This window comes from Rhododendron vialii, chromosome 5a, assembly GCF_030253575.1.
Source record: "Rhododendron vialii isolate Sample 1 chromosome 5a, ASM3025357v1".
NCBI classification, from domain to species: Eukaryota; Viridiplantae; Streptophyta; class Magnoliopsida; order Ericales; family Ericaceae; genus Rhododendron; species Rhododendron vialii.
The window spans coordinates 38,144,736-38,159,584 of NC_080561.1; positions in this window are offsets into that span (position 1 = coordinate 38,144,736).

Consider the following 14,849-nt stretch of genomic DNA (forward strand, 5'->3'; position numbering starts at 1 on the left):
CGAAACACATGTTCGGCTCCGCCCGAAACCCTTCGGGTTGGGTCGGATTGATCGGGTTGCGGGTTTTTTCACACCCCTAAACTGTAGAGCGTAAAATGGTATGCTTGAATTAGGGCCATTGAGAGCTTTGAGGTCATTTTATCAACTGACTGATTTGACAAAACACTAGACCATCTATTATTGAGCTTGAAATTGGGGGGGTTATCTGTAAGTACAAAGACAAGGGAACATCTGCCGTTAGTAAGCATGGGGAATCTATAATTTTCAGTACATGGGAATTCGTGGTTGTCAGAAGCTTGAGGTTATCTTTTGTAATTCGGTCTTGTTATTGTTAGCCCACTGGGCTAACGATAAGTACACTAGAAGACAAAGAAAATATGTATTTCTATGTATTTTTTATACCTTTTAATACACATTCACACACTCACTATTGTCAGCCCATTGGGCTGATTTTAGAATTTTCCTTTGTAATTTACCCCTAATTTATAGTGTTACTTTTAATTTTCCAAAATTGAAAAACTTTAATTTTTATATTCGAGAATGGTCTTTGAAAAATGTTGGCGACTGGCAAGTGGGGTTTCATCCATAGCCAGACAAGTAGTCAAATCCTATAGCTAGATTTTTAGTTGACATTTTTTTAAAGTTGGCACTAGAATAATGCCGACAGTTGCATTAAATTTGCATTATCACTATCCCAAAGAAATAGAAAAATGATATTGGCACTCTGAAAATTAATACAAACACTATAAAATCTAAGAAATAAGCCAATCTTTCAAGATTTATTTCATATGTCATCAAAACAATTGCATTTTCGAATAGCCATTGTTATCCATCAGGGCACATCATGAAGATTGTGGATGCAAATCTTGAGGAACTTTTCTAGCTTTTTACCTTTGGGTGGCTGGCTATGTCGTTTTTAATCCACTAATAGAAGAGAAAATGTATTTATATTACGAGAAAAACTTGTTTTCGGTTGTGCTGTAAACACTTTACATCACTTAATCGTGATCGTCTAAAAGTATTTTGGACGGTTCGGATGTTAATGAAATTTTTCTGGGAAAGAGTTAAACTTTTCTACCGAAAAAGTTTTATTAAAATTCGGATCGTCCAGAACACTTTTGAACAACTGTGATTGGTTGGTGCTGTAAATAGGTTGTTTATAGCACAGCCGGAAAACAAGGCAATCTCTTATATTACTTAGACGCCGTTCCACTTTTTCTAAAAGAAGGTTTTGGGAAAAAGAAGGTAATTTCAAGGTAAAAAATTATGTGTTTACACAAAATAATTTTTCTATCAACATAGATCATGTTTGATAGATCTCATTGTGATCTTTTAAACGGTGCAAAAAAAATTAAAAAATCATTTTTCATTTTCATTATGTTTAAGTTTGAAATTACATTTTTTTTGAAAAAAGAAAGTTTTGAGAGAACCCTTGTTCAAACGTCATACATGGCTTCAGCTTTGCGCAAGCTTAAAATAGATTAGGGACCGATTATTTATTGTCCATAAGTACAAGTCACTATGTACGTAACTATATATAAGACTCATCAGGCACCACAAGAAATTTAGATACCCCTTTATTGGCGGCATTTTGAAAAATCACCTCTGTAATGTAGTTTTTTGTGGCGCTTGATTCGTCGCGATCGTAGAAAACGATGTTGTCTATGAGCTAATTTAGTAAGGTTGTTTTGTGCTAAATGATTTACTTGCGTCGTTGACAATGGCACTAAAGGCGTGTGACATGGTTTTATAAACATCAAAAAACACAAGCCGAAACCGACGCCCGCAGCGTTTGTTAACGCTAAATTCTTTTTACGATGTTTATTGGGCCTTTTAGCGGCGTTCTTGAAACGCTGCATTGCTTAATTTCTTTCGGTGAGGGTTAAAACTAGAGGCTAGAACAATGACGAATCAAGAGGCGAATGAGAGTGGCCGATCTATCCTCGTTTCAAATATTTGTTAGAATAATAATGGAAAATGATACACCCACCGAGGCTCCCCCATCGCACCGCCCACCGCACGCACGCTGGGCCCACTCCGGCCATCGGACAGCCGATCCGAGCCGTCCAAAAATTCTAAAAAAAAAAAATCGAGTGGGCTTACGCCAAAATCAACGGCATCCGAAGTGTGTAGGTGCTCGATCCGAACTTCTATTTTTAACGTCTTAGATCATCTGATTTTTGGAAGTTCGGATCGAGGACCTACATACGTCGGATGCCGTTGATTCTCGCGAAGGCCCACTCGGTTTTTTTTTTATAGAATTTTTGGACAGCTCGTATCGGCCGTCCGGTGGCCGGAGTGGGCCCAGCATGCGTGCGGTGTGGTGGGGGAGCCACGGTGGGTGTATCATCTTCCAATAATAATACAGTAAAGATTTTATTCTTACATATCGTTCACATGTTTGTTCAATTACATAAGTACGCCTCCAGCCTATGTACCCCAGGCCTATGTTGTCGGCCCATCCGCCAGGCCCATGTACCTTTTTTTTTTATAATCAAAAAAGGGTGGGAGGGGCAACCGGGTAGTAACTCCCATTAGGAGTGACCATATGAACTTTCTATTCGCCAATGGAATGTACGGTTCGAGCCATAGTTACTGTCCGGAAGGACGGACCGTCACCATGGCACCACCTAGTGTACAGCTAGTAAAAGATCCTTCCCTTTGATTCACAAATAAGATTTGAACACCCATCTGAACTCGAACTCTCGCCTGTGTTAAGGGGGGTGATGATCCCCACCAACTGCGTTACCACCTCAGTGGTAGGCCTATGTACCTCAATAGTAAGATTCCCGTGAATTCCACACAAACTATGGGTACGTTACGTACGTACATCATCGTGGAGACCAAATGTACATTCATTTGTTTGGAATTCACTTCGGTGTCCCATATATATGATCAGAGTCATATTGTTACTAATCTCTGATTGAATTGGTTTTTTTAAAAGGATTCTTAAAAAAATGTTTTAAGCAAATTAATCGGTTTTGATCATTTGTGTGAAAATTCAAGAAGAATCCCACACAACCCACATTGCCGTTAAAAAAAAAAAAAACCTGTGCGTACGTTTGGTGTACACCAAATGGTGTATCCATATATAGTCGGACTGGTGTGTAAGAAAATGAAAAGGTTATCCTTATAGATTTCAGATATGTGCAAGCTCGCATAGACCTCTTTTAGGCCAATTTTGGGTCCAAAAAATGATCGGAGCAACTCATTTTGTTTAAAATACTTTGTTCATGGTCCCTATCGAAAATCAACTAAATAGAATATCGGTAAGGGTGTATACGAAACATCCAATTTTGTCCAAGAATTTAGGCTTGAACTATGGACAAAATTGCATGTTTCTTAGACATTCTTGCCGATATCCTAGTCAGCTGATTTTTTTGTAGAGATCATTAAAAAAGTATTTTAAATAAAATAAACAACTCCGATCATTTTTTTAAAACCTGAAACGGATTTAAAAGAAGCCTGTGCACGTTGGCATAGATTTCACAATCTGTGCAGATAGCCCCGTTTGTAAGAAATGGAGCAAGTATTCAGATGGTCTTGCCTTATCTCTGTACCTCTTTGTAGAGGTCAAGTACTAAAACTATATTCGGAAAGCTTGTCATAATAGAAAGAATATTGCTCATTGGTTAATTTCATATAGTTAAAAAAGAAATGCGTATTAGTTTTTTTTTTTTTTTATAAATATCAAGATGTTTGTGTCAGCTTAAGCGCATTTTGACTAAACTAATTCTTGCTACCGAATTACCGATGTCACTGTTCACTGGCGGGGGTGGTTCATTTAAAACTGGAGCAAAATCTCATTTGAAATAACCCCACAAGAGTTGCTAGCGCAAGGTTTCGAACCTATAATTATTACAGTGTATGCTTGATCTTGTAAACGTAACAAATAAAGAAGAACTTATCTACCCATTGAATAACTAATTTTCATGAACAGTGCTATATATCAGTAAATATCTTACGAGTCGATTTGAGCAATCAAACATGAGCACATATATTGCCGTCGATGATTGGGTAGTATCTATGGGACAGGAAAATTGCGTACCAAATCAAATCGAGCATTAAGTCTCCATCAACTGGGGACGTTTCACGTAGCCTAATAAATTATCCATAACGAACCCTAATAACAAGTCATATAAAAACTTGCAAAGGCAGATTAGGTTTACAGAGATGAGCAAAGCCGAGGAGAGAAAGCGAAGGGCCACCGGCCCACCAAGGAGTTTGGGCCCTACAATCTTAAAAAGGGACCGTGTATTCGATGATCAGTAAAATACGGATGGGGGACCATTTTCAATAGTCTCTTTTTCTGCACTTTGTTGTGGAGTGAAACTGAAGCAAAACACCAAAGGAGAAAGATAAGATATAGCAAAGTCCTGAGATTTAGTCCGGTTGGTTAGCGGATTTTCTCCATGCATAAGTCATTACGGTTCAACTCTTGGGTCAGGCCGCAAAAAAGTGATTTTCTTTGAATCTTGTAGTTTCGGTATGGATTATCTACCTTTAGCTGGTCCAAAAAGACAAGCTTCAGAGCCATACGTCAGTGTTTAGAGAACCGGTTTGCAGTTTTTGCTTCTTTTTACTTTTGTCTTCAGGCCGGCCTGCGAAATGGGCCCATGTTCTTGGTCGGCTTAAAAAAGGTGCATAACTTATCAATGCAAGTAGGTATGGAACTCGGGGACAACATGTGTGTTGTCTTTATCCGAGCAATGCAATTTTGGTAATGGACGATTCAAATTTTATCTTGCAATAAACGATTGGACGACAACTCTATTTAGAAATCAGCCAACTTTTGAACTAATAATAAGAGAAAAACTTCTTTGCGGTCGTTTTCGTGAAAAACGATTTACGGAGCTCAGATCGTGCGTGTCTAAAGTGAATTGAACGGTCCGGATTTTAATAAAACTTTATGGGGAGAACTTTTCCCAGAAAAGTTTAATCAAAATCTAAACTATTGATTATCGAAACGGACGGCTGTGATTTGGCGCCTCCGCAAATGACTATTTTTACCTCTTTACTTAAAGACCGCATGCATGCATGCATTTGGTACTCTCTCAATCATGAGAACCATGTGGAAAAAGAAAAATTGGAGATTGTGAAAGCCTCACATGTCGGATGTGTACAACCTAACAAGATAAAAAGAAAGATGAACTTATTCAATGGTTTTGCCATAATAGACGAGACAAATGTTGTTCCAATCAAAGAAGCCACATATGAATCTATCGTTTGCAAAACCCTCGAGTAGGAAGAAGGAAAACAATACACGCTCAGAAAGAGGAGAGTCCTTGCAGTCCTGCTAGCTCGTTTGTCACCCCACTGGTCCTCAGTGGAGCGGTAGCTAGATGATCAGTCGATAGATAATTGGTCCCTCACAGGTTTTGAGTCTAGGTAATGTTGAGAGGGACGTTGCTATGACTGAGAAATGGTCATATAGTGACAAACCCTCATATGATGTAAAATAAGACATACGTACAGTCTTATTTGATGATTCGAGCTGTTTAATTTTACAAGCCTCCATGTTATTTTTCTTTATAATCGATGCAAAAATATCAGATCGATAAGGCATCAGTAAAGACTTTTTCGAACCATATATCCGTCATATGACAAAAAATGGTTGTTGAATTTTGAACATTCATTCTTACGCCAAAAAAAAAAAGTAATTTGACCAGTCTTGATCATCCAATTGACTGATTTTTTGCATAGAAGATAAACAAATTGAGAACCACAAAATAAATAGCTCAGATCATCAATTGGGACAGTGGCAGGTCTTGTTTTACATGACATAAGGACTGCGTGAAAGATCATGAGAAGATCTTGATTCGTTATACCTAGCTAGTACCCTCGTCCATCCTTTCGCCGGGAAAAAAAGAAAAAAAGAAAATGACGGTTCAGGACATATTTTGATAATTAATATCGGCCAAGGACATGATGAGAACATTGCGGATCAAAAAAAAATATGATAAGAACATTTGTTAATGCCAAAGTTTCTTTGGCGGGTATTAATTATCAAAACACGTCATTGGCCGTCATTTTCCCAAAGAAAAAGAGCAATTACTAGGGAAAGCCCAGTTGGTTGTGGTATGGATGTGTGCCTTTGGTCCTTCTTTGTAGCCCACAGACCACTGCCCAAAATGTTGTTTCTTTGGTAACTGGGCCAACAATATTTGGGCTAGCCAACATAATTCGTACTCTATGTTCGTTTCAAGAACGAATGACTTGGGCTAGTCACTTAGTCAGTCTCCTTCGATCACTTTGTTTTTATAAGTTCTGCCATATCCGACCCTACAGGGTAGATCAAGTCAGGACGTCCGGATTTTGTGTTAGGTCCAAACTTTTGCTCTAAGCCGTTGGATTGTGTTTTGAACAGTCCGGATTCGCGGAAAATTTATTCGCGCGAATAGATTGTCTGTGCATCCGGACAATTGAAAATACAATGCAATGGCTAAGATCGTGGTCCGGACCTAACACAAAATCCGGACGTCCTGACTGGATCCGGACTGTCCGATCCTATTGGGTAAAAATATGTTTTGGTACAAATATGTTTTCAAAGAATTCTAACAAGTAAACAGTTCATCAAAATGAGCTCGGAAAAGGACTCACAATCCTATCCATTTGCTCAACTGCCTTAACCTTTCAACCTCGCGAAAGCAATTATGCAGCGCAACCATTTTGAAACCTTCCAATTTTGCCCTAAGCAATTACCCAAGGAATTTACAAACATGTCTTTGAAATTTTGATTATGGTGATATAAAGAAATAAATTTGGAAAAAAAATAAAGTACATCATATTTTATCGCTGTTATTAGGACTCTAGAAGATTGAGTACGGTGTTTGCTAGCACCTATTGGCCGAGTTCTAAAAACTGGACCACTAAGAGCATCTCCAGCCTTCACCCATATTTTTCCTCAAATTTGAGTCAAATTTTGGGTAAAAATCCATTTTGGATAGACATATCTCCAACTATCAAACCCAAATTTTACACATCTCCCTCTTTCTCTATCTCTCTAACTAGCCGTTGGAGAAATGGGTCAAGGCAAAAGTTGTCTCAGATTTGGGCAAAAAAATGGGTAAAACCCAAAATGGGGAACGGTTTGGGTCAAAAATTGGAGAGAGATTTTTGTGGTTTTTGCCCCATTTTTAAATTTGAGTCTTAAAATGGGTCAAGGCTGGAGATGTTCTAACACCTTTATCTATTTCATTTATTCGACTGAATCTTATGGAGCCTGTTCATGTACGACATGATTCGGATCTGTTCATAGAAAACATTCTCTTCATTTTTTCCCTAATAAAAATGAAAAAGATTGTTTTGCAAAACTTGACACTCACATCTATTCACAACCTCACATTCAGGGACGAAGCTGTATATAGAAGGGATACTTCCATTGAAAATATGACATTGGTGCGTGCACTCGTTTACGGGAACTACAACCCCAAGGGGAAACGAGGAAATAAAAGCAGAGAAGATATATGTATATAGATGGAGTATCAATACCAAAATGTTGTTTCTTTGGTAACTTTGCCCATCAATATTTGGGCTAGCCCACCATAATTCGTACTCTATGTTCGTTTCAAGAACGAATGACTTGGGCTAGTCACTTAGTCTTTCGATCACTTTTTTTTAGGGGTGGCAAATTGAACCCAGACCCACTAAGAAATCCAAATCCTTCTATGAAAAAATAGACCCAACCAAATCAATTTATTAGTTGGGTTAGAATGGGTCTAAACCCATCTAACCCATTTATTATTGGATCTTAATTAGGTTTCAATTGGATTAACTTAAATGCCAAATAGGTCAAGAACATTACCCAATAAAAAAAATCAATATCAATAAAATCGACGCCAGACGAAACCGACGCCTCATTAATTCGAGCTTCCACCTTTGTTTCATTACCCCATGTAAGAGAAACTTTTTAGTACACCGGGGATACTAGCACTCTTGGTATTTCTTTCGGTTCGTTTTTAATTTTTTGGCCATTTCCCCATCACACTTGGATGATCAACTCTATTCATTGTAAAATTCGACGAGAACCATAATCATACTAAAAATCGTGTTGATTGGACTTTAATATACATAATCGGCACATGTGGTAAAAAAAATAAAACTGTGTTCCAATTTAGTGTGGTTTTAGATCCAGTTTTGATTTTAGGTCCGATGAACATGATTTTTGGTATGATTATGATTCTCGCCAAAATCTACAAAATAAACGGAGTCGATTATGCAAGTGTGATTAGAAAATGGCCGAAAACATAAAACTGTTTTCGCTCTTCGATTTCTCTTTCCCACGTTTGAGGTCAATTTGCTGTTTTCCTCTCTCCTTAATTCCTAGTTCCCCACTAAAGGCTGTTCGAATCGAATTTCGACTAGTTTCCATCGAATTTGTCGATTTCGCTGAATTGGCTTCGCCTCATTCGATCCGAAACAAGCACGGGTAAATTGTGAACCCCCATTTCTAGGGGTCGAAATCCGAAACAAGAACGGCGATTCATGAAACATGTAAAATAGATATATAAAATTATTAAAAGTTCACAAAACATAAAAAAAAAATTGTTAATGCCACGTCGAAGTACTGCAAAATCGGGTCCAATTTATCGTAATCGATTAGTTAATATGCTGGTTGTCTTTATTCAAAAAATTATGAGTTTCGATAAAAAAAAAATTTTACTTTTTCCATTCTTCTCGTCAAGATAAATCAATAAGTCACAAAAATTTGACACAAATAAACAATAAACAAATGCAAAAAACATCAAATAAAGACAAAAAAGTAAGTTAACTTTTCAATCCAAAATCATCTTAGGAAAAAAAGAAAGAAAGAACATCGAAAGAAAAGAGATGGGAAACGACGTACTTTCACTTTTTTTTAGCAGAATCTCCATTCGGTCCAATAATTTTATTATACAGGGGTAATTTGGTCATTTTAGTATATAGGGGTATTATGGTAGTTTTAGTATACAAGGGTAATTTGGTCATTTAAATGTACAAGGGTGATATGGTCATTTTAGTGTATATAAGTATTTTAATCATTTTTAATTTTAATTGGGTTAATGGGCGGGTCGGGTTTGATTTCAAATAAATGGGTTGGGTTGGGTATGGGTAATTGGGCTCCTAACTAATTGGGTCTAAATGGGTCAATGACCCATTAAAGACACAACCCACTAATAATTTACCCAATTTGACCCAAACCCGCCCATTTGACACCCATACTTTTTTTTATAAGTTCTGCCATATCCGACCCTACAGTCCGGATTTTGTGTTAGGTCCAAACTTTTGCTCTAAGCCGTTGGATTGTGTTTTGAACAGTCCGGATTCGCGGAAAATCTATTCGCGCGAATAGATTGTCTGTGCATCCGGACGATTGAAAACACAATCCAACGGCTGAGATCGTGTCCGGACCTAATACAAAATCCGGACGTCTTGACTGGATCCGGACTGTCCGATCCTATTGGGTAAAAATATGTTCTGGTACAAATATGTTTTCCAAAGAATTCTAACAAGTAAACAGTTCATCAAAATGAGCTCGGAAAAGGACTCGCAATCCTATCCATTTGCTTAACTGCCTTAACCTTTCAACCTCGCGAAAGCAATTATCCAGCGCAACCATTTTGAAACCTTCCAATTTTGCCCTAAGCAATTACCCAAGGAATTTACAAACATGTCTGTGAAATTTTGATTATGGTGATATAAAGAAATAAATTTGGAAAAAAAATAAAGTACATCATATTTTATCGCTGTTATTAGGACTCTAGAAGATTGAGTACGGTGTTTGCTAGCACCTATTGGCCGAGTTCTAAAAACTGGACCACTAACACCTTTATCTATTTCATTTATTCAACTAAATCTTATGGAGCCTGTTCATGTACGACATGATTTGGATCTGTTCATAGAAAACATTCTCTTCATTTTTTCCCTAATAAGAATGAAAAAGATTGTTTTGCAAAACTTGTCACCCACGTCTATTCACAACCTCACATTCAGGGACGGAGCTGTATATAGAGGGAATACTTCCATTGAAAATATGACATTGGTGCGTGCACTCATTTACGGGAACTACAACCCCGAGGGGAAACGAGGAAATAAAAGCAGAGAAGATATATGTATATAGATGGAGTATCAATACCACATCTCCAATTAAGTAGATATGCGACCTTATCGTCCGATTTTGGCTTTCATAAAAAGCGTTGTGTAAGGAAATTTGTCATCTAAACTGTATCTAAACGATCGGTTCGTTAAAACGTTCCTACAAAATAATCGATCGAGAGAGATTTTTTGGTGTGTCATATACGTACAGCCAGCAGCCAACAACAAAAAACTTGAAAACACATGTTTTCATTAACCTGGCCAGTGGAGTACTTTTACTGAGATGGGGTAGTAGGTAAATGGCATGACCTGATCGAGCCCTGATGGTGCCACTAACCATTTTTGTATTACAGAGTTGATGGTTTCTTAATTTTCTTTTGCTCGATCTTATCCTTTCGTGGCCTGCCTGCACATAGATTTTCAATGGAGAAACTTAATTCTAACGTTGAAGTCTGTGACGCCACCATATTTCTCTCTCATTACCTAACCCCCCAAACAAAATGCTGCCCCCAGCTTTAGGACTTGGCTTGGAGGATTCATTGATCTCTGCTTTGAAGCCAAAAAACAAAAAAACAAAAACTTGCTTATTGGAATCCGAAAAGGACAAGAGGATGAGTGCCGGAGGGATAAATTTAAGGATCCGGATCCTCTATGAAGATTTCTCCGTGAGGATCGTGTGAAGATTTTCATCCAAACCGTCCATCTCGTCAATCAACTGTTCAGATGTGTTTATATTTTTGACAAGTAATAGTTAATTTTTACCGGCAAAATTTACTGACTTGAATTTTAGAAAGAAACAATAAAAGAGTGAACGGATCAGCTTCTGCTCATTGACTTTTCAAGAGCGACGGTTCTTCTTATATTGACTTGTCCGTATTTACACTCGAGATGCTTTCATTTTGGAATTTTTCGCCGTTTAAAAAAGAAAGGGTAAAAGGTAAATTCACCAACCCTCGTCCATGGACATTTGAAGAGGGAAATATTTTGTAAAAATGCTAGAGGCACATCGGGTGTGGCACACCTCAGCCACACCCCTCTCACATGCAGGTAGAGTCCATTGGAACGGGCCCCACCTATATGTGAGGGGTGTGGCTAACATTTTGGGGACCGCAAAAAATGTGACAAAAAAGACCCCCAGTTGTGACGGAGTTAGTAATTTTTAACCGAAAATTGCTAATCCCCCCCTCCCCCCTCTCTCTCTCTCTCTCTCTCTCTCCCTTTTCTTTCTTTCTTTCTTTACCGTTTGGTTCTTTTTTTTTTTTTTTCTTTTTCAGTTTCAGTTTCGTTTTTTTTTTCATTTTATTTTCAGTTTCGTTTTTTTTTCATTTTATTTCCTTTTCTTTCTTTCCAGTTTGAATTTTTTTTCTCTTTAATAATAGGTTTAAGTCTAATTCTAGGCTTTGTAAAGTAGTTGAGAGAAAAAAAAAGTGTTTCAATTGATCATGTTTATCCGACTGTTTTATTTTTGACCTTTATAGATTAAAAAATATAGTTACTAAAATAAGTGTTTCAATTTTCAATCCGTTTGAACCGGTGCAAAGTTGTTATTTTTCTGATCATTTCATCCTAAATGGTCCTAATAAATTTTTGGCTTGGAGGATTCATTGATCTCTGCTTTGAAGCCAAAAAACAAAAAAACAAAAACTTGCTTATTGGAATCCGAAAAGGACAAGAGGATGAGTGCCGGAGGGATAAATTTAAGGATCCGAATCCTCTAAGAAGATTTCTCTGTGAGGATCGTGTGAGGATTTTCATTCAAACCGTCCATCTCGTCAATCAACTGTTCAGATGTGTTTATATTTTTGACAAGTAATAGTTAATTTTTACCGGCCAAAATTTACTGACTTGAATTTTAGAAAGAAACAATAAAAGAGTGAACGGATCAGCTTCTGCTCATTGACTTTTCAAGAGGGACGGTTCTTCTTATATTGACTTGTCCGTATTTACACTCGAGAAGCTCTCATTTTGGAATTTTTCGCCGTTTAAAAAAGAAAGGGTAAAAGGGTAAATTCACCAACCCTCATCCATGGACATTTGAAGAGGGAAATATTTTGCAAAAATGCTAGATGCACATCGAGTGTGGCACACCTCAGCCACACCCCTTTCACATGCAGGTAGAGCCCATTGGAACGGCCCCACCTGTATGTGAGAGGGGTGTGGCTAATAATTTGGGGACCACAAAAAATGTGACAAAAAAGAACCCAGTTGTGACGGAGATAGTAATTTTTAACCCTTTAATATTGATATTCTGATGCAGGTGATGACTTCATTGGAGCAGAGTTGGTACCCTGATGAAGCAACCAAAGCATGCATAATTGTTTTTTTTTTTCATGTCAACGGTCTTTAACTATTACTATTCCCCATGTAATGTTTGTCCGGTCCGCAATTTGAGAACGTAAAAATAATACAATTTTTGCAAGAAAAACTCCAATTTTTTTCAACAATTCACTAGATATTGATGAGTTCTTTAAATTTATAAAAAAATTAAATTTTTTCTTGAAAAAAATGCATTATTTTTGAGTCATCGTTTTGCGGACCAGACAAATATTTTGTGGCGGTGGGAGTATCTATATCACTTCCAAAGTATATGTTTTTGCAACTATTAAAGGTCCAAGAATTCAATATTTGGCTATATTCGGGTTGTGACTGGACTAATGCGTGCTATGTGGAGAGGATTGAGATGAACTGGAGATTGGGTGTTTTATGAGACGTTGAGGTTTGGCTCTATGGTCGTGTAGCATTCCTTTGGAGCATATGCTTACATCCTTTCTGGGTTTGAATCTTCAGACTACAAATTAAATAAGATTAGATCCTTTTCATAAAAAAAAAAACAATATATACTATATGTTTGTGTTACCAACAAAAAAAGAAAAGAAAAGAGAGGCTTAAACTAGCTGGTCGAAAAGAGGCTATGTGTTGTCTACGCCAGGGCTCCACTTTATCTTGACAGAAAAATAATCTGAAAACACCAACTAAATTATCCTAATTAAGGCGCATGTTTTAAATTTTTTCAGCCTTTCGTAATTTTTTTTCTTCTTTTTGTCATAACTGTTTACATTTGGATTTAGCTTATCAAAGCGAATGATTAATTCAAAAATTATTAAACACAAATATTTATAATTTACTAGATAGGATGGTAGTAAACACAGTGGCCTAAATTTAGGCTAAACTCAGCCAAAATGTCAAACTCATTAGGAAGGAGCTAGAAAAAGTTGTACCCCTGCGAATTCCAAGTTCATATTCTTGAGGAAATGAGAGGAATATTGAGGGGAGGAGAGAGAATCGTCTTTCTTTAGATTTAAGAGAGAGAGAATAAAACTACAACGTGCGTAGTGCGTACCTATACAGGCATAGCTTAATCACTGTACTTAGGGAGTAATTAAGAAGTCCTAGTATATTATTTAGGCCGGGTTCGTGTTCGGCGTGACTACTACTTTGTTAATCTATACCAAATCCAAATCGAAACCGGCCGGGTATTCAATTTTTAATCAAAATCATCTCACGGGTAGGGAAAGTTTAAGAAAAATCGCACTCCGTTTATTAGGAGGGATCAATTCAGGTATCCTTTGGGGTTTTAGGTAAAGTTGTCATCCCTCGTTAACTCCGAGGGGTTGGCCTAGTAGGTAAGACCTATAACTTAGGAATTTGCTTCCTCTTAAGATTTTAGGTTCGAAACCTCTCGGGCACTATCAATTCCTTTGGGAGCGGTCCATACAGAGATTTGCTCCGATTTTAATTGCGCTCCCTTCAAATAGACGGTTTAAGAAAACTCATCTCACGGAAATTAAGTTTAAGAATAGTCACACTCTGTTAGGACAGATCAATTCGGGTATCCTTTGGTTTTAGGTAAAGTCGTCATCTTTCGTTAACTCCAAGGGTTTGGCCTAGTGGTCAAGGCTTAAAACTTAGGGATTTGCTCTCTCTTAAGTTTTCAGGTTCGAACCTTCTCGGGTGCTATCAACTCTTTTGGAGCCAGTCCATACCAAAATTTACTCCGGCTTTAATTTGGCTCCCCCCATAAATAAGCGGTGAGATTGAGACTTCATGATTTATTGAGATGCGTACAAACTGACCCGAAAATCCACTAGTGTAGAGGGTCGTTGACCATGAATTAGCTAGTCTCCAGAGAAAAACACCCAAACTAGTGCTGATCCACCTAATGCTTCTAAGGCAATAATAAAACGAATGACAGCTTCAATGTTAAGTTGACTGCAGATTTATATTTTGTACTTGAAGATTCATCGCTAAAAGTTCTCTCCTTGGATGATGAATGGATTGAATCATTAGGGCATTTGGTGGGGGTTCATTGTCCTGGAGAAAATATTTCCACACAAGGCTCTCTAAATAAACCCCTATCTGAGTGCTGTAGCTCAGCTGTCTAAATAAATTTATACACAATTGTGTTTTGCAAGGCTCAAGATCTTAACAAAGATATGGAATAATGGGATGATTTGGCACCTCAATAATGTTCCATCTAGATCTGCAAATGCATGCCAGCTGCTTGTGAAAAGTTACAGATGAACAACCACAATCTTGTAATTTTTAGTTGTGATTTAGGAGTACTTACTTTGGCTAAGACAATCCGTTGCACCAAATTAACATGCATGAATCTTGCACCAAATGTGTGTTGCTTACCAGCTTACCATCATCACTATCTTTAGGGCGGGGTGGCGTTGAATTTTTTATTTTTTATTTATCAGCAAAGAAAAGATATTCGTATCATTAAATACGATACAAAAAAGAAACCCTGATTAATTAAGTTCATCTTATTCACG